Below are 23,714 nucleotides of genomic sequence, written 5' to 3' on the forward strand. Positions count from 1 at the left end.
CGATGTACCCTTATTTTATAGTTCTCCCCCATATGTGCTGGATATCGTCTCCGAAACGATCGTACACTTACCTTGATTATTTTTTGTTTCTTCTTGAAGCTGATTTATAATTATTGATTTTTATCATATATATATATATATATATATATATATATATATATATATATATATATATATATATATTTAAAGGGGGTTAGAGCAGAGTGTATTTTCTATCTTTTATTATTAACTTATATTACTTTACTTATCTACATCATTAATTAACTATTTTTCCTTATATTTTAATATTTTCCAGATCCATCTGCACTACTTAAATGCTAGGTTTATTTACGGTGTCTTTTATTTAAAAAAAAAACACCCAATATTTAGCTGAGGAGGAGACTTTGTTTTGATAAAAAAAACTATACTATATGCTAAAATTCTTGTTCTTGACTAAATGTCTGCCATTATATAAAAACATATTTTCGGAAACGATCGTACAATTTATTGGCTTTGATGTGCTCCTTCTTATGAAGCGGATTTTTAATTTTTTAATTTTTAATTTTAATTTTCAATTATGAATTATCAATCACCTTACCAAATATATATATATATATATATATGTGTGTGTGTGTGTGTGTGCGTGTGTGTGTGTGTGTGTGTGTGCGCGCAAGCAGTTCAGACCAACTTTGCTCAGTGCTCGGGGCCTATGTACTGTTCGTAACATTATGTGCATATGTATATATATTCAAAAGTTTAACTAATATCCAAGTAAAATATTATAAAATATAAAATGCTTAGATCAAAAATTGGCGGAGGAGTTTGGTAGAGTCTGCAAAGATCAAATATTTTAAATTTGACCTCTTGGCTGCCAAAATTTCGCAAAAACCCATGTTAAAACCTTGCTGCATGTCTGAGTACCCTTTATGTAAAATTCCAAGTGTTTAAACCAAAAAATTCGTGAATAGTTTTCCAGGCACCGCATATAGCAGATCGTTCACACATTGACACCTTGGTAGCCGAATTTTCGACTAAATTCCGATTAAAAAGCTTTCCCTATCTCTTTATGTAAAATTTCAAATGTTTAGACAAAAAATTTGCTGAGAGGTAATTTTTTTTAAACTTTTACCCCTTAACATTCATTGTTTTGGGCTCAAATCAAGTTACAAAGTTTGCCACATGTCCAAGAAATCTACATCTAAAATTTCAAGTGTTTAGAACCAAAATTAGCGGAGGAGTTTGGTAAGTCTTCAAAGGTCAAATCGGTGAACTTTGACCCTTGTTAGCTTAATTTCTGTCCGAAAACTGATTAAAACGATTTTCCCAAATCTCAATACCACTTATGTCAAATCTCGAGTCTGTAGCCTGAAAATTGACAGAGTAATTTGGTACGAAAATGTACACAGACAGACATACATATAGAATATTTCACTTTTATATACATACATATATATATATATATATATATATATATATATATACATACATATTGTTTGTTTTTACACAAGCAGTAATCTGGTGCTACACAGGCGTTAGCATGTTTCAGTTAGCTAGTTAATAGTAACTAGAGCTCTGTTTCAAGCGATATAGCTAACACAAAATAAAAGTTGTTTTTTTATAAGCTGTGTCAGTTTAAGATGTTTGTAATTACTAATGACTTGTTGATCGAAACATGGCCATGACTGTGTAGCAACATACTGACGTAAAAACAAATAAAATGCATATTCTTATCTACTTCGGTATTGAGTATCCTTTTATTAACCTCGTTAAGCTTCATTACTAGTTGGAAAACAATAATCTCAGTTTGTGTGTGCGTATATATATATATATATATATATATATATATATATATATATATATATATATATATATACAGCTTTTGTGATTTAAAAAAAAACACACACACACACTCGACCGCCGGTCGAGAGTGAAAAAAAATTTACTCGCCCCAAAATACATTTACTCGGCTGACTTTATGTCTTTGTTTCAGTCAATAATAATAGTTAATAATTTTACAACAATTCAAGAAATTACCGTGTGTATAATCTAACAAGAAAATATTTGTTTAACTCTTGTAAATCAACTATTTTATTACCACAAACATTTCCGTAAATATTCAACAAAACGTTAAAATACAACACCAGTTTCTTTATATAGCATCATTCATATTATTGTTCCATAGAAATAAGAATCATATCTTCGGATGCTTGACGGAACGATGCGTGTTTTTCCTCTTTCAAATGTTCGTCTTTACTTTTGTAAGCATGAAGTCTACGTAGTTGTAGCATCGAAGAATTTTTTTCCAAATGAATGTCAAAATCAGAGAGCTAAATGAAGGCGAACTTTTGACTACACACCGAATGTGTACATTTGACCTCTTGTTGACCTTTAGCGTAACCACTCTTTTTTCAATACGATATTCAAGCCAGAGATGAAAGAATTCACAAATGACGAGACATGGGCCATTAGAAGTCACCGCATATTTGAGGGGCGTAAAATAAATGACCTTTTCCGTTTCTTTATTTAAAGAAATGTTATCAACTAGCGGGCGAGTGATTTATGACTCTTATTCGCCCCAAGAAATTTTCAATCGACTGTGGCGACCGGTCGGTTAAAGTCTCAAAGGCTATATATATATATATATATATATATATATATATATATATATATATATATATATATTAGGGAATTGAGAAAAATAGATCACATATGACACAAATGCATCGTTGAATACTGTCTTTTCTTATTAACCGCCGGCATAGTATTTTATTTATGTTAATTGCAAGTAACTTGGAAGGAAGATGCAAGCCCCCGAATGAAACTGTGGCTTTCTAAATGGGTTCGCATCTCTCGACCAGCAGGAAGTATCATTTCTTACACTGATGATTGCGTAAGTTCGAAACACTAATTCATGAAGGCATGAAAAGTAATTGTTAATATTTATTATTAATTAGAATGAATATATATGAATGTGTATACATATATATACATATACATATATATATATATATGTATACAGAGAGAGAGAGAGAGAGAGAGAGAGAGAGAGAGAGAGAGAGAGAGATAGAGATTATCAATAAAATAAGAAATTGACAATATTAAAATACATATTAAAATATGTAAATGTATTATTGCATAAAGTTATGCATCAATTAGGGGTGTAGGCTAAGTGAGAAATCTTCATATCAAGGTATTTCGAAGCCTAATGCTTCTCATCAGAGGAGAGGAGAAGACGATAGACGACATAATAGGGATGCGACGTCTAGTGATTGTTATATTAGGAGCGAAATAATTGTGCAGTGAGAGATAAAATGTTGAGACTGTTGCGGGAGGAAGGGGGAGAAATATAGAGATCTCTATGATAAAGGAGGAATATAGCTTTTATTATATAATGAAGGTAGGTGTATAGCATTATTTGCCATAAGGGGTTTAATATATGTGTGCAATATGCGTAACTAAACACTCGGGAAGAATTAGGATAAGTGATTGAAAGGCGATGCTTATTTAATCATATGTATTAATAGATTATTACTACGGAAAGGGTTTACTTAAAATAGAGGAGTTATGCTATGCACCTGTCTTATATTAGGGGGTATCGAAATTGTAACGTGGTATTTAAATTAAGTATAAATTATAAGAAATAATTAATGTAATCAGATAATAACCATACAGCGCGGCCACAGCCGAGATTGAACTCGCTAACCGAGTTTGTAGTGTATATTCAAATCTGATCGGTAGCTGAATACTTGATGCTTCGTCAGGGCTATCAAGGCTTTTTTTTTTTTTTTTTGATCGTGACGCCATCATGAAACAGGCGCCTACCACAGTTTAAGAGATTCCCATCTACTCTTGAGAGGAGGATAGACCGCGCCATTTTCTCAATCTGGTATTTTACCTCGCGGTACATACAGCGCCTCGCCTTCCCAAATGGTCACCTATCTGGTACTGGCCAGGTTAAACATTGCTTAACTACAAAATAATAATGATGAGAAGATAAATTATAAAAGATACAATATATTTTTTTTAAAGTAAATAAGTTAGGTGGGAAACAGATTGTAGAACAAGGCGATAAAACCACAAAATAATATGGAATAAAAAAGAAAAGTACATCAGACATGCACAGTGAGGGGGGAGGAAGTGTCAATATCTTCTTCTGTAGTGTTGGAGACAGAAGCTGATTTACAATTAAAACCAAGCACATCAGAAAATTGACTTTCCAACCTAAAGGAACCAATGATCGTCCAAGGACAGTTTCTATAAATAACTAGAAAACCTTTGTAACAACAGTTCCTAGAAGATATAAATTATTCATTCCTGCTGATTTTCATGGTAGAATTTGTGCAGCAAACTACTAAAGCCTGGAAGGAGCTATTAGTAGGAATTGCGTTAGAAAGTGTAACAGTAATAGATGGCTGTTGCTAAAGGCCTGTATTGCCCATAATACTGTGTTTCGTTAATCAACTTCTTAGGAAAAGCTAAGTCATTCATATCATTGGTAGGAGACGATTACATCGAATATATCATTATCGAATAAATATCCGCAACAGCAAAAGAACATTAAAAGCGAAAAAACATAGCGTAAGGCTATCAAACTCATCGTTCGAGGTTCGAACCCTACTTTAGTTAAAGTACGCTGATAAGCTGTAAAGCAGTGGAACGTGAACGCAGACTGACTGCTGGACAAAGTAAAATAAATAATATATATTAATTTGTTTACATCCGAAAATTGGAGTGACGTTCCTTAGGGAAAAATAATTCCTTGATCTACCCCACACGCATATATATATATATATATATATATATATATATATATATATATATATATATATATGGGGGTGCGTGTGTGTGTGTTAACATATATACAGGGTGCCCGTAAAGTTACTATACAGTCGAATTACATTCTGTGCGTTTTCTGTTTTCCAATATCGCTTAAAAATAAAATTGCGCTCTTCCTGGCATGCTTGATTAAATAAACCTGTAAAAAAAATAAATATTAACTATTACTACAAATATGATACAATAAAACAATAAGACTGTATAGTAACTTTACGGACACCCTGTATAAAGGAACGTATATATATATATATATATATATATATATATATATATATATATATATATATATATATATATATATACTTCCGAATCGACTTATTCAGCAATCAGCTGTTACGGGAACCTGTGCTTATAAGATTTACAAAATATTACTGGTCGTAATATTTTACGTATTATCCCATCTACATAGGAGTTGCTCAATATACAGGATAGAGCAAATAAAGCAAAAGTTAGTGATTCAATGAAATTCATAAACCTTTATTTAAATCAAGGATTTTTTATTATTCCAAGTAAGAATACTTTCGAAACTTTATATCCTTATCCTTTAGGGTTTCGATGCCTACCATCTCTTCAGAGGAGAAATTTGCTAATATTTTCTCCTCTGAAGAGGTGGTAGGCATCGAAACCCTGTAAGATTAGGAGATAAAATTTCAAAAGCATTCTTTGTCTTACTTAGAATAATAAAAAAAAATCCTTGATTTGAATAAAGGTTTTTTTAATTTCATTGATTCACTAAAATTTTATATATATATATATATATATATATATATATATATATATATATATATATGTATGTATATATATATATATATATATACTTTCACTACACCGATGAAGACTGAAGAATCGGTCGAAAATTATGTACCTGCAAAAGAGTTTTTCAGTTTTTTTTTCATAATATTATTTTGTATTCCTTCACGTCACCAATTGAAAACGAATAAAGAAAAGTTATAAGTTTTTATACTTTTCGTATTCTTTTTTATACATTTCCATTCATATATATATATATATATATATATATATATATATATATATATATATATATATATATATGTATATATAGATATATATATATATAAACTTTAAATGCAGCGGATATAAGCTAAATATAATGTTATACGTATTAAGTCTTATGTTGAATCGAACAGTTCTAAATACCCTAGAGAAGATGTGCGTGCAATTAATAAGATATGCAAACTGAATCGAAAATTGTGTAATATGTTAGATAGAAAATGAAATCTATTACTTATGCAATAATAAAGTTAACGTCTGTTTTTGCAAACTCATTTCACCAATCACAGGGGGGGGTAAACCATCAGATAAAACATTGCTTTATTTAAAGAAACCAGTGTTTTCAGCATGTCCAGTTACATATGTTGATTTAAGAAGACAAAAAGGAAATGTCAAAAGTTTTGCACACGAGAATAGATGTACAAATATTGTTTTATGTAAATATGATTTGAATCAATAATTTATCTTGCAAATAAAGATGGTCTGACGTAAGACTTTATATTCTTCTTCTTAAAACAATATATTCTCTAAATCACATTTTATTTTCCATATTTTTCTCTTTCTATTCAGGGGTCAACGAGCCGATAGCTTGTCTAATATGCATATATACATATAGCTTTATGTAAAAGGAAAAGAGAGATCAATTCCACAAAAGGAGACTTATCCGGATAATGCCAAGCTCAACAATAATTATTGTTACTTATACAATAGGACAACAAGAGTGTGAAATGATGACACAAAACTATATATAGGTAGATATAGAACGGATCATTTATTTAATAATGGAATACAGGCAAAATTTGGGGGATAGAAGGGGCTCTTTATGCCAGGGCATTTCGAATATATATATATATATATATATATATATATATATATATATATGTATATATATATAAATGTATATATACATATATATATATAAATATATATATATAACTACTTCATTTACTCACATAAAATTAATATACGAAAGTATGAACTTATGCGTAAACTTTAAGTTTTTACTTCAAAAGTGCTCAATAAATTGGTAGATCTAGTTAGTAATTTATAAAATATATATGGCGATTAAGCTACACTGAATATTCTGCGTATCATCCACTCTAGGATACTTCAGGGTGGATTAAACGCGGAATATTCAGTGTAACTGAATCGCTATATATATTTTATAAATTACTATATATATATATATATATATATATATATATATATATATATATATATATATGCATGTGTATATAGTCTGGTATATACATAAGATAATAAGTAAGGTTACATAGGAATTTTATTACATTAGCAGCTCAAATTACGATTTACGATAAAAAAAAGAAATAGAAAAGAAATATCATTAGATCATGACATTTCGAAGTTAAATGCTTTTCATCAGAAGAGTAGAAAAAGTTATTATTCACAATTGAAAGTAAAAAGACAACACTAATTTAAAAAAAAAGCGTTTGGATAAGAAATAACAAAAAATATGAGGGAATGATGGAAATGGAGAAAGAAAGAAGAGCCTAGAAAAAGATGAGAAGCTTGAAAATGGCATGGCACTAAGGTGTCGTGTTAGGGTTAGTGTTTGCGTTATTAAATATCTATTGTGGGCTTCGTCGCTATCTGAACCCTATGTTGTCGTGTTGCTGTCCATTTATATTCCGTGATCGTCCAAGTGTGTTGCCTGCGTGTGCGTCAGACATTTACATAAACACAAAGATGTATTTCGCCATACTGCATCAACTTTTCAACTGCGTCGTTGTTTTTTTTTTTTGTTGTTTTTTTTCACTTGGTAAGTTCATCTGTTCTTGAATGGAAGCTGGAACCTGTGGACGAATGCATTTCAATTCCAAGACGATAGCTTATTTTATGTATTTTTATTTTTATTTTTGTACTTCCTAGGTGTCGATCGCAGAAGAATGGGAAGTGAATATCATTGCATGTTGAGACACATCGGCTTCCTCCTCGGTGAGTAGGGGACAACTTGTTAAATCGCCCGCTCTGTTTGATGCTCTCTTTCCAACTCATCTATTTTTGAACTAACTAGCACACGTGATAACTGACACGTACTTCCGAAGGTAGTCAACTCGCTTCCGGTGCAATTTGTTTAGTTTAATCCTTCACATGTTTTGACAACTTTTATCAGAACATAGATTCACGTCTCATCTCTTGTTTACTCCCAATTAGGTAGACAGATAGATCGAATAATAGATGTATACATCAATAGTTTGATGAACAAGTAAAATCTAGATAGATAACAGCCAATTTCTCTTCTGTTCCACAACTACATTACAAGAAGTTTAGCGGTTAAATTTAAATTCTGAAAATCAAAATATCGACACATATATTCGAGTAAAGAATTTATTGTTTGACAAAAAGAATATATAGAAGGGGTTATGTTAATTTCCTTAATCCATAAATTTTCAATAATGGCTCATATCATCAGAGGAAATGAAATGTTCAGCTGTGAATAGACACGTATTTTGCTTTTCAGAACAAATATTGAAAATAGTTTTTTAGGTGGTGACTGATAGTTATATGAAAATAATTATAAGAAAAGGGAATTTCATACAACCTGAGCAGTCTATTATCGGAAGAAGAATAATATCCTCCGGGGTTTTATTTCCAGGTAGGCAGAATATTGGTCCATGAGAGAAGGCAGTAATCCCATATAACAAAAATGTGTGGATTAACGAAATTAACATAACCCATTCTATATATTCCTTTTGTCAAACAATAAATTCTTAACTCGAATATATGTATCTATATTTTGATTTTCAGAATTTAAATTTAACCACTAAACTTATATATATTACTCTATTATTAAATATTGAGCTTTTCATTTTTGGCTAGGTTCACCCTGAAAATATTCCCTCTAGTAATATCTATCAGGATTTTTCAGCTGATTTTTAATCTGTGTCTTATATATATATATATATATATATATATATATATATATATATATATATATATATACTGCAAGTCTAACGCTGGCTTGAAAAGTATTCTTCGGGTCCATGGACAGGGGTAAGCTGTCGCTGAGCATTGACTTAATAACTATGATGAGGTTGAGGGGAGCACTGGGATGGCTAAAACGAAACAATTAATATATATACATATATATGTGTGTGTGTGTGTGTGTGTGTGTGTGTGTGTGTGTGTGTGTGTGTGTGTGTGTGTGTGTGCATTCGTGAGAGCGTGTGTCAACTCATCAACAATTGGACAGAGGAGACTACACATGTCAATATTAAGAAATACGAGAGTTTTTCATTAAGCGTAAAATTATATAACATATCACGCGTGTGTGCATATTAATGAATCGCACACGAGCATAGAACCCTTAGTCCTATTCTGTATTCTTTGTTGCCGCCATGTACTTACTCATAATGGAACTTCGATAACATCATTTCTCATTGGCTTAGAAATGAAATCGCGCCATTTTATTGATTCACGTATCCTATTTTCTATTTTCTTAAATTGACGAAACAACATCTACAGAAAAACTGAAAATAATAAAGCCGAACGAATGATGTCAATCGATATTTGCGATCATCCAAGCGCGCTTCACACACACACGCGCGCATGCACATACACACACACATACACACACACACACACACACACATATATATATATATATATATATATATATATATATATATATATATATATATATATATTAGTCCTCGCGCGAAAGAGCAGGACACTAAATGTTTGAAATAATAATAATAATTATAATAATAATAATAATAATAATAATAATAATAATAATAATAATACTAATAATAATAATTATAATAATAATAATAATAATAATAATAATAATAATATAATAACAATAACAAAGATTTTCGCTGGCAAGGACTACTATTGACCGTAAACAGTTATACATTCCTTTTGAAATTTTCATTTCTATTTTTCTCGTTAATAAAATCTATATGAATTGTGTTCCTTATTAAATTTTACAGGTTTTCTATTCTTAAAGAAGTTTTAAAAAAATAATCTAAAATTTAAAGTTTTTGTTTAAAAACATTAGATTTTCTCATTGTTCAGACCTGTATTAAAAAGATGGGGTTGCAAAAAATGATGTTGTGGCGTGAGGAGTAATACAAACTGAAAAAAGCGAGAATATTCAGACCTGTAATAATACAAAGAAGGGGTTTCAAAAATGAGTGGTGGTGTGAGGGGAAATACAAACTGAAACAGAGAGAATATTCAGAACTGTAATAATACAAAGAGGGGTTTGCAAAACTGAGTGTTGGTGTGAGGAGAACTACAAACTGAAATAGAGAGTTTTAATATATTATCTTAAAAAGATAAAGATACAAGTTAGAAAAGCATTTCATCCAAGACATGGAAATTATTAAACAGAATGCTTTTACTATAGGCTTTAAAAATAAAAATACAAGATTCAATTTGAAATTTATTCATCTTCAAAGTGCACTTTTATAAATTTTACAAAATTTAGTATAAGAATTTAATTCAAATTGAATCAAAAAATTATCTTGGATTTATGTTATGTAATGTACATTTTGCAATTTAAAAACATTATGTTTTATCTAGCAATTAATGGTAAAGATATAAAATTTTCGATGATTTTTTAAAAAAGTTTAACAGAATGTACATTACATAAAATAAATCCAAGGTAATTTTCTGATCCAATTAAAACTATATTTTTATACCTTACTTTGTAAAATTTATAAAAGTGCACTTTGAAGATAAATAAATTTCAAATTGAATCTTATACCTTTATTTTTAAAGCCTATAGTAAAAACATTTTGTTTAACAATTTTCTTTGCTTTTCTAACTTGTATATATATATATATATATATATATATATATATTCCATAGCCAAACAACATCGAAGCCAACAAGAGCCATAACAGTCAACGAACCGGAAGTCCAAGACTCATGTTCGGCCTCATTTGAGCTCATATCCGTACTCAGGATTCGAAACCCGAGTTCAGGTGTGTCGTACAGATGAGACCAAATAAGGGAAAACTCGAGTCTTGGAATTCCGGTTCCTTAACTGTCATGGTTCTTGTAGGCTACGACGTTGTTTGGCAGTGGAATTTATCATATAAAATCCATCACATTCTGAAAATCATAAATATGTGTGTGTGTGTGTGTGTGTGTGTGTGTGTGTGTGTGTGTGTGTGTGGTCACGAACAGTCTCCTATATGGTTGACTATTTTAAAAAAAACTGATTACATATAATGATAGAAGATGTATCGAGACACAGGAATGGGTATGTTTGATCTGACAGAACGGTGGTTCATTAAAATTGTAGGGTCTGCGTTCGCGCCTAGTCTATTCTAAAAGAATATCAAACACTATCAAGAGGGGCCATATAAGACTGGATTTTTCAAGTGTACAAGTATTATACAAACAAGAATATAGGTCAGTCCTGAAATGGAAAATCTACGTCTGACTAGATAAGTGTGAGCAAAAATTTTAGTAATGCTTGAAGTCGACAATTGATGCAAGGAGGATACAAGAAAAAAAAATAATTGCAACGACATGTGGTGTGTATTGATCTTTGTCTTAAAAAGACAACAATCAATAAGTTAAACCGCCCGGAACAAAGACCAGAAGATAGCTCAGATACTTCTGAAGTCTATATTCCAGCATAGATTTTATAAAAGAACTAGTCTGGGTGTCCGGCGTTGCCCGAGTGTTTGGACGTGAGTGTTGAGCAAAAACAAAAAAGTGGGAGTAGGCAGGCAGGCTAGAATATTTACCGAAAAGAAGGGAAAAAAACTTGAAAAAAAAACCATGACGTTTTTAAAGTTTTAATTAAGGCTATTAATTCGAAAAGAGGGGATGACTTTAAAAAATATCGACGAAAAAAGCGATCCCTCCTTGTAGAAAATGGCCCAATTAAGAAATTCATCTTTTAAGCCAAGTTTTCGATATTTGTCGTCCGACGGGCAGAGCCTCAATGGAATACCGATCTCGTGAAAATCCGTCGCTTCCGTCGAAAGATTTAGGCAGGCATACAAATATATATATATATATATATATATATATATATATATATATATATATATATATATATATATATATTTAAAATAACAGGTGAGATCATATTAAAGAAGAAGCTAGCAACATCACGTCTGCGAGAAGGAGGCTATAGAGAAAAAGATAAAGCAAAATATACGCCTATCGACTTTAGAAAGAAGCGATATTAAAAATGGCGTGGTTTAACCTTGAGAAAAAATAACGGAGAAGTTACGGAGTGTGTTTATAAAATAAACCAAACCATGTATATAACTATATAATAAACCAAACTATAGATATATAAAACGATATAATAAACCAAACCTTGTATACAACTATATAATAAACCAGAATATATATATATATATATATATATATATATATATATATATATATATATATATATATAACTATACATAAACCAAACTATATAGATATATAACTATATAATACACGACACCATGTATATGGCTATATAATAAAACAAACAATGTGTATAACTATATAATAAACTAAACCTTGTATACAACTATATGATAAACCCAACTATATATATATATATATATATATATATAACTATATAATTAACCAAACGATATATACAAAACTATATAATAAACAAAACCATGTATATAACTAAATAAAAACAAACTATATATATAACTATATAATAAATCAAAGTATATATATATAACTACAAAATTAACCCACATCATGTATATAACTATATAATAAACCAAACCATATATATAACTATATAATAAACCAAATTATATATATAACTATATAATAAACCAGACTATATAACTATAGAATGCACCAAACCATGAATATAACTATATAATAAACCAAACTATATATAAAACTTTATAATAAAACAAACTATATATATAACTATATAATAAACCAGACCATGCATATAACTATATAATAAACCAAACTATATATATATATATATATATATACATATATAACTATATAATAAACCAAACTATATATATAACTTTATAATAAACCCAACTATATATATATAACTATATAATAAACCCAACTATATATATATATATGTATATATAACTATATGAAAAACCAAACCATGTATATAACTATATAATAAACCAAACTATATATATAACTATATGGTACACCAAATTATACATATAGCTATATAATAAACCGATATATATATATATATATATATATATACACATAACTATATGATAAACCAAACCATGTATATAACTATATAATAAACAAACTACACATATAACTATATTATAAACCAAACTATATATATAACTATATAATAAACCAGACAATCTATATAACTACATAATAAACCATAATGTATATATAACTATATAATAAACCAAACCATATATATAACTATTTAATAAACCAAACCATGTATGTAACTATATAATATACCAAACAATGTATATAACTATATAATAAACCAATTCACATCTATAACTGTATAATAAAACAAACCATGTGTATAACTATATAATAAACCAAACTATATACATATATATATATATATATATATATATATATATATATAATCCACACACACTACTGTTTCGCAGCTCATCAGTGCGTCTAGACAGGCAACTACCTAACGCCAGGATTGAAAACCGACGGCTGCTTGAACGAGTAGTGAGTTTAACGATGTTTTGACATCGTCCGAAATACCTCCGCTCGATTTTTTTACACAAAGAGCGTCGCTTATATGCTAATGGTAATTCGTGTTTCACTTCTCAATATGCTCAACTCAAGATGAGGAGCATTATAGTCATCCACATACGGTACTGTTTCGCTGTTTCACAGCTCATCAGTGCGGCTAGACAGGCAACTATCTCAAGCCAGGATTGAAACCCGACCGTTTGTACGGCAGTCAAGGCTCCTAACCATTACGCTATTGGCGGCTGCTTGAATATTGCTCGAGTTCTTTCCTAATCACCTTGCACATATTACATATATATATATATATATATATATATATATATATAATTATACACTAAACAAACCCTGTATTCAACTATATAATAAACCAAACTATTTATATATAACTATATAATAAACCGAACCATGTATATAACTATATAATAAACCAAACCCAAACTATGTACATAACTATATACATTCTCGGGGCAGTTACTCTAAACTGACTGGATCTAAAACTTATTTAATATTTAATGAAAATAATTGCAAGAACCCAAAGCGAGTTAAGTCGTCCAAAGAAATATAACCTAATGGAAATCTTTAATTCACATGTCTTTTTCGTTCGTTAGAAGACTTGTACCTCACTCTTCTTGTTCTTCTGACCATATCCACAAAATCAATGTTACTTTTCCGTGCGAGGTAGTTTACACTTTTATATTTAAATATTTACAAATGTCGTTCAGCGTAATATGTGCAAGGTGATTAGGGAAGAACTCGAGCAATATTGACACAGAAGTTTGATTTAATGTAACTTTCAATATTCAAAGAAATACGGAATATTGAAATGAAAACCAACAGAGATTTCATTTCTTTTTAAAGAAGTGACATTCTTTTACAGTCACGACGCGATAGTTGAAACATCTATAGATGTGGTTTATACATATATATATATATATATATATATATATATATATATATATATATATCCCTCATAGCTCTCTCAATACACACACACACACACAAACACACACACACGCATATATATATATATATATATATATATATATATATATGGTAAAACTAGTAATTAGTAAAAACCTGGAAAGAGTGCTCAATACTATGTCAGAGCAAATATGTGTTTTATTTATTTATTAATTTTTACCGTTTTATCTGTTTGGTTACATATGCTTCAGATGTTGGATCATGTTTACGATCCAAAAGCCTCGTCAGACCTTACAGAAGACTTGTGTCCAACACCATATTTACGATCCAACATCAGACTCCACGGAGACCCCACAATTTTAATGAATCATCATTATGCCAGATCAAACATACCCATTGCTGTCTCTCGATACATCTTCTATCATTATAAGTGATCAGTTTTCTATAATAGTCAACCATATAGGAGTCTATTCTTGACCAGACACACACACCGACGTCCAGCTTTTATATATATATATATATATATATATATATATATATATATATATATATATAAAGAGATAGATAGAGAGAGATAGATACATGCATATGTAAATGTATATACATAACTATGAGCTTGGCTAAGGACCAGTATTTAACTGTCTTCCTCGTAAGGATTTGATCCGCAGACTTGAAATTTTATATAAATATAAATTCTGTGGAACAAAATATATTTTGTGAAATTAATGGGGCAAAATAGAAAACATTGCAATTTTGCAGACTTTGGTCGATTAAAGTGCTATTTACGCATGCGCAAATATGCATTGATATCGATTACAACGTTGTTTTGAAAAGAGGATTTGTATGCCTTTGGATTTAGGTAAGGCTGTACAAAAAAGACTGGAGAGTTACATGTTTTAGTTGTGTTTACATTCTAGGTGATAGCACTAAATTTATCTGTATTTAAAAAAAAACTTTTGAAATCACATATATACAGGGTGTCCGGAAAGTTACTATACAGTCTTATTGTTTTATTTTATTATATTTGCATTAATAGTTAATATTTATTTTTGTGTAGCTGTAAGGTTTCTGTATAGTAACTTGTAAGACTGTATAATAACTTTACTGAAACCCTGTATATTGAGCATAAAAAGATTATCATAGAGCATTTGCTCTGTAATAGCAAATACAAAATCTGCATCAATTTAAGTATCATTTTAAAGATTATTTTACAATTGAGGTTTTACTACATATTGGGTACAATATAATAATCAGTAGAGAATTGGGTCTATAATGGGTTTATAAAAAAATCTACATAACCTAAAATATAATATTAAAGTGTAGTATACGCCCAAGCAACGTTGGGGGCATGCATGTATATATATATATATATATATATATATATATATATATATATATATATATATATATATATAGTAATTTATAAAATATATATGGCGATTAAGCTACACTGAATATTCTGCGTTTCATCCAACTATAGGATTCATCAGGCTTATGCGCAAATTTTGTGGTTGCCTCTTTCTTTTATATATGTTGAGGATTTCTAGTTGGCCAATCAGCTTTCTAGTATCCACCGCGCCCCTTCCTATCAGCCAATGGGCATGCATTTTATCAAACAAAGGATCTGTTTTAGAACTAGGTTAGTGGTTTTAGGTAGACGTTCTCCTTTTTTTTATACATATGTGTACACACATATACATGCACACACATATATATATATGTATATATACATATACGTGTGTGATCGTTTATGTATATTCATGTTTATTTAATTTATTTATTTGTTTGTTTTCTATTGTTATTGTTAGTTTTAAAGCTATTTTGTATCGCTATCCTAGAGTAAGTTTTATTTTGTGAACACAGTTGTTTGCTATTTCCCGCCTACAGTTTAATAGGTTTTGAGGTTCTTTAAAGTACAGGATAAAAAATTTTTCATGGAGGCATAATTTACATGGGTCGTCTAAATGTCTGCATGTGGTAGATTGTCTCATTATTTTCCATTCGACTACCGGCGAATGTCCGCTTTCTTTGAGTTCCCAGTATTTATTCGCTAGTATTGTTTTTATACGGTGTTTTTTTTATTTTTGAATGTGCCCTTGTGGTCATAGTATCGGGTTTTGAAATCTAAGGAAGTCATGCCTATCTAATATTTCCTGTTATTCGGGTTTTCTTTCGCAAATATTGTTGCTTGATAAACTATGCTTTTGTTAGACATTTATTTTGTACTGGGCAAGGTCTGCGGTGTCTACTATTGCATTTATCTTGTTCGTTATTAGTATTTTTATATATAGTATGGTTGTTCTTGTCCGGGGTTGGTTTGTTATTATTATTATTATTATTATTATTATTATTATTATTATTATTATTATTATTATTATTTCTGCTAGTGTTGGTTTTATTTCTGTCATGGTGTCTACTTTTTTATTGTTTATTTTGTTGTTATTTACATTGTTTTCATTTAGTATTTTGTTATTATGTGCCCTAATTATCATCTCTTAATTTTCGCAACAACTATAAGATAACTTCAAGGTATTTTTATTGAAGATTTTGTGTAAGGGGTTGGTTGCGGGAGAGTGTTTTTCAATAAGATCTAGAAATTTCTTTCCAAGTTTTGTTTTTAACATTTGATTGTATGGGGCCGTATACCAAATTATAGTTCTTTTTCTTCTATTTTTAATTTTATTATAGTTGTTGGTGTTTTGTTGCTTATATTTGATTCGAAATTTTTGTATCCACTATTTTAAGGGCTGTTTCGTAAATATTGGATGATCTGTTAAATGCATTTGCATCGCTTGAGTTATTACTGAGTCTACTTACGATCGAGTTAGAAATATGTTTTATAATTGATGGTGGGTGGTTGGACTTAGGGTTTACGTAAATTGGAGTAGCGTTATCTTTTAAGTATGGTTCATATGTGTTTTTATCTAAGTTTAACGTGACGTCCAGGAAGTTTGTTATTTTTATGTTAGCTGATACGTCCGCTTTTAGGCCTAATTTTTTCATTTCTTTGTGTATGATTTTCTTAAAGTTTTTTTTTTCCCTTGACTTTGTTGGAGTTTTTTATTATAGCTAGTCCGTTATCTCTATATAGGCCGATATCCGTAGTATCGAATATGCTTGTAAGGGTACATAGAATGAATAATCCCACAAGATCTGATGCCTCTGCAGAGTCTCTTGCACCCATCGCCAAATCGAACGAATTTTTAATTTTAGTTTTTATCCATTGGTTATTGTTATTTATTAGAACTGATGTTCTACATTTTTTAATGATGTTGATTTCTTCTGAGGATATATCAGTGTATGCCTCGGCAAATTCTAGGGCAATGTTAAAAAGTTCTTCGGATATCGAGGGATAAAAGTCTATGATGTCAAACTGTATGAACGTACATTTATCTTTGTTTTCTATATTTTTAAACCAGGTGATTGCTTCGGTCGTATTTGTCCACTGGTTTAGTTCTAGGTCCTGTTTGATTTGTTTGTTTACTCTAGAAAGTATAGTTTTGCTAATTCTACCTATTTCTGATTTAGTTGGGTTTATCAGGCGGGTGCTGGGATTATTATTAAAGTCCCATTTGTGGTCTTTAAGCAGAATGTACGACTCTCTAGGTTTCAATTTGCCGACTTTATCGCTAATTTTTAGTTTAGCGGTAATTTGTTTACTTTCAGTATTTATTATATCTATGTAATCGCATTCGTTTGTGTCTAATTTTTGGTAGTTTTTTGTAATGTTTGCTGTGATTAGTTTGTTATATTCTTGCTTATCTATTTTATAAAAGTTTCTTGTTTTATCTGCTTTTACAAAGATTTTATTAGACTTGTTTATGTTTCTAACGATTTTGTGTAGTTTCCGTTAGAAATTGTTAGGTTGATTGTAGAATTCTAGGTTTTTAATTACGTTTAAAAGGTCATTTTCAAAGTTTATCAAAAGGTCTACTGTTTTCACATTTTTAAGGTTTTTAAAATTATAGGATTCTTTTTTGTTTACGTTTTCATTTTTAAGGAAGAAATTTGCTCGCCATCGCATTCGGCGTATTAGTTCATCTGTTTTTTTGATTAATTTAATAATATAGATATGCTTGCTGGGTGTGGGGATGTTTTTTAGCGATGTTTCGAAATTAACTCATTCAATATCTATTTTTAATGTGGTCAAATAAATTCTTTTGAAATTGCTCGACTGTTTTAGGAGTTAAGTATAACTACTTTATTTATTCACATAAATTTAATATACGAAAGTATAGATTTATGCGTAAAAAATAGTGGATAAAAAATATCGATATCAAATATAAGCAACAAAACACCAACAACTATAATAAAATTAAAAACAGAAGAAAAAGAACTATAATTTGGTATACAGCCCCATACAATCAAATGTTAAAAACAAAACTTGGAAAGAAATTTCTAGATCTTATTGAAAAACACTCTCCCGCAACCAACCCCTTACACAAAATCTTCAATAAAAATACCTTGAAGTTATCTTATAGTTGTTGCGAAAATTAAGAGATGATAATTAGGGCACATAATAACAAAATACTAAATGAAAACAATGTAAATAACAACAAAATAAACAATAAAAAAGTAGACACCATGACAGAAATACAACCAACACTAGCAGAAATAATAATAACAATAATAATAACAATAATAATAACAACAACAATAATAATAATAATAATAATAATAATAATAATAATAATAATAATAATAATAATAATAATAGCAAACCAACCCCGGACAAGAACAACCATACTATATATAAAAATACTAATAACGAACAAGATAAATGCAATAGTAGACACCGCACACTTTGCCCAGTAGAAAATAAATGTCTAACAAAAAGCATAGTTTATCAAGCAACAATATTTGCGAAAGAAAATCCGAATAACAAGAAATATTACATAGGCATGACTTCCTTAGATTTCAAAACCCGATACTATGACCACAAGGGCACATTCAAAAATAAAAAAACACCGTATAAAAACAACACTAGCGAATAAATACTGGGAACTCAAAGAAAGCGGACATTCGCCGGTAGTCGAATGGAAAATAATGAGACAAGCTACTACATGCAGACATTTAGACGACCCATGTAAATTATGCCTCCATGAAAAAATTTTTATCCTGTACTTTAAAGAACCTCAAAACCTATTAAACTGTAGGCGGGGCATAGCAAACAACTGTGTTCACAAAATAAAACTTACTCTAGTATAGCGATACAAAATAGCTTTAAAACTAACAATAACAATAGAAAAAAACAAATAAATAAATTAAATAAACATGGATATACATAAACGATCACACACATATATGTATATATATATATATATATATATATATATATATATATATGTATGTATATGTGTGTGCATGTATATGTGTGTACACATATGTATAAAAAAAAGGAGAACGTCTACCTAAAACCACTAACCAAGTTCTAAAACAGATCCTTTGTTTGATAAAATGCATGCCCATTGGCTGATAGGAAGGGGCGCGGTGGATACTAGAAAGCTGATTGGCCAACTAGAAATCCTCAACATATATAAAAGAAAGAGGCAACCACAAAATTCGCGCATAAGCCTGATGAATGCTATAGTTGGATGAAACGCAGAATATTTAGTGTAGCTTAATCGCCATATATATTTTATAAATTACTAACTAGCTCTACCTACGTATTGAGCACTTTTGAAGTAAATACTTTAAGTTTACGCATAAATCTATACTTTCGTATATTAAATTTATGTGAATAAATAAAGTAGTTATATATATATATATATATATATATATATATATATATATATATATATATATATATATATATATATATACAGGGTGACCCGACTCTAATTAGGCCCCGTTTCTTAGTGTTTTGTCCTAAGGAAATGAAACTTTGGTCATAACTAGTTTGTTATATTCAAGACATCACATCAGACCACTAGGGTTTTTACCTTTTTTTTTTTTTGCCCGTTAACTGTAAAATGCTCAGAAAAACAATTGGATCTCTTCTTTTTTGGGGGGGGGGCCCTGCATATATATATATATATATATATATATATATATATATATATATATATATATATGTATATATATATATATATATATATATATTAAAAGAGGGGAAAAAGGTTACAAAAAAATTGTATATCGATTGTCTTCCATTTAATTACTGCTTAAAAACGAAATACAAACAGATCAATGGGAGATCATGAGATGACAGTGCATATGAAGAAATGGCAGAGCAAAAGAAAAATTTACTTATATTTATGGTTCAAAGAACTTTTCAACTAAAACCGATGTGTTATAGGCAGCAACTTAAAAAATAGTAAAATAAAATAATAAACTTAAACCTAGAACTCAAAGCAACTTTAGTTCGACACATATGTGTCGTCGTGCACATCATCGGATACCTAATGAAATAAATTACTTAACGAATACATTAGAAAAGAAATAGTTGGCCGCATCGTGGTAAATTACGCTTAAATATGATATTTTACTTATTATTTTTTTGTATTTATTATTAATGCACCGATACTCTTTTTATTATTATATTATAACCAATATATAGCAGAACGTCAATCGAAACCAACACATATAGCTCATTAAAATAGTATTTTTTACCATATGATGTAAAGACAGATGGATATTAAAACTTGATAAACTAAAGCATTTTAACGTATAAGTGTATATTTGTGCATGCGTAGCGTAGTACTTTAAGTCGACTTACTTTTGCCAAGTTTCAATTTTGACTCCTCAACAGTTATTTCCCCGGTTAAAATTCAAATTGAATTGTTTCCACATGTTCGAATCCCTTATATATTTAGTTTCATGATGTAGTTTGTTAAAAACTGTTCTGCACTCGCGTAGACAAGGTCAATTATATATATATATATATATATATATATATATATATATATATATATATATATATATATGTATATATATATATATATTTATATAGTAGCATTCGTAGTAACATTCGTGTGTATGTGTCTGTGTACACATCTTCTACAGCCCACGAAACTGGGCCGATCATCACCAAACCTTCTCAAAAATGCTATCTGGATGTGAGGAAATTTGAAAAGAACGATATGCAATCAAATTCTGTTTTAAACTTGGAAAGATGCCATATAAACGTATGGAATGCTTCTGATTGCTTTTGGAACAACTTTCATAAATCGAGCCTCAGTTTTGGAGTAACATAAAATATTCAAGGAAGGCAAGAAGTTTGTGAAGATTGATGAGAGGTGCGGAAGGAGCTGATTAGCCAAACAAAGAATTTTATCAATATTTTATCAAAATTTTTATCAATAAGGATCAATAAGGACCGTCGTGTGTAGAGATATTAAGTGCAAAGTTTGATGAAGCTGGACAAACAATTATTCGGGAAGAAACGGAAGATGCGGAAGATTTGTGCTAAGTTAGTCCCAAAGGTGCCCCATCCTTGTTACAGACTACTTGACACAGACTGGCATCAACACAATTGCTCACTCTCTCTAGAATACAGACCTTGCTCCCTGTGACTTTTTGTTATTCCCTAAGCTCAAGGAAAATCTTAAGACAGTCGTCATAAAATAATTGAGGAGATAAAAGTGACATTAACGAGGGTCATTGACACGCTCACACAAGAAGACTTTCATAGGATCTTCCAGAAGTTGCAACGGTAAAACAAGTCCATTGCAACTGGAGGAGATTACTTCGTAAGGGACTAGAGTTTCATGTGTGCAATATCAATAAAAGTGGCCACACACAAAACGTCTTAAAACCTGTTGAAGGCATCTATATATATAGCCGCACTGAGGAGCTGTGTTAAAGCGAAACACTACTCTATGTAGGTGACTATAATGTCCCCTATCTTGGGTTGAGTATATTGGAGAGTTATATACAAACTTCCATTAGCGTATTAAGCGATGATCTTCGTGTAAGAAATTGAGCTTAGGCATTTGGATGATGTAAAAACATCGTTAATTCACTGCCCACACAGCAGCAGCCGAATAGCGTAAAGGTGAGAAGCATTGACTGTCGTTTGGGCGGTCGGGTGTCGATCCTGGCTTGAAGTAGTTACCTATCTAACAGCAGTGATGAGCTGTGATACATCTAATCAGTACTGTATGTGGATAACCATACACACACACACACACACACGCGCGCACACACGCATATATATATATATATATATATATATATATATATATATATATATATATATAGGCATCCACATACGGTACTGTACATATATATATATACATATAATATATATATATATATATATATTATATGTATATATGTACATATATGTGATACAGCTAAACAGTACTACACACACACACACATATATATATATATATAGTCGTCCACATATAGTATTGTACATATATATATATATATATATATATATATATATGTACACACACACACCCACACATATATATATATATATATATATATTGTATATATATATGTACATATATGTGATACAGCTAAACAGTACTACACACACACACACACATATATATATATAGATATATAATCGTCCACATATAGTATTGTACATATATATATGTACACACACACACACACACACCCACACACACACACATATATATATATATATATATATATATATATATATATATATATATATAGTAATTTAAGGTCCAGCAAATCTTATGAACGAGCAACGTTTTGGGTTTGTTTACAAATTGCATTAATACACACACACACACACACACACACACACACACACACACACTAGCCCAAGGTTTTCAATCACTTTGAAGTCGCGAATCCAAAAGGAAAAATCAATTTCGTTTTTCTGCAACGTACTTTTTCCATGACGTCATTTCTACCAGTGTTGGAATAACTTCCGTTTATTAAATTCAAATAGAATGATTGATTACTCTTACCTTACAGATGCATTTCGCTAACGCAGAGGCACGCCACTTTTACATTCGGTTTTATACACTCAATTTTAATATTGCTTAATAGACTATTCTTTCCGTCCAGATAAAAGAAAAATAATACGTCACCGTTGCAGGATTAAGTGTCTAAGAAAAATGAAAGGTGAATGTTACTCAGGATTTTTTTCTTTTCCAACGCAAGTTTCATAAACGGGGGTTGAGACTCTAATCAACCCTATTTTAAATTCATAGCTGCAAAAGGAATAGCGACATTATTTATTTATTTTTATTTATTTATTGTTGTATAAAGTAGTTTTCACATATTAAAACGTACACGAGTTTGTAGTGTAATTCAAATTTTGTCCTTAGCTGAATACGTGATGCTTCGCCAGGTAAATTAAA

The sequence above is a fragment of the Euprymna scolopes genome, chromosome 39 (assembly GCF_053919585.1).
Source record: "Euprymna scolopes isolate OS-2025 chromosome 39, ASM5391958v1, whole genome shotgun sequence".
Lineage (NCBI taxonomy): Eukaryota > Metazoa > Mollusca > Cephalopoda > Sepiida > Sepiolidae > Euprymna > Euprymna scolopes.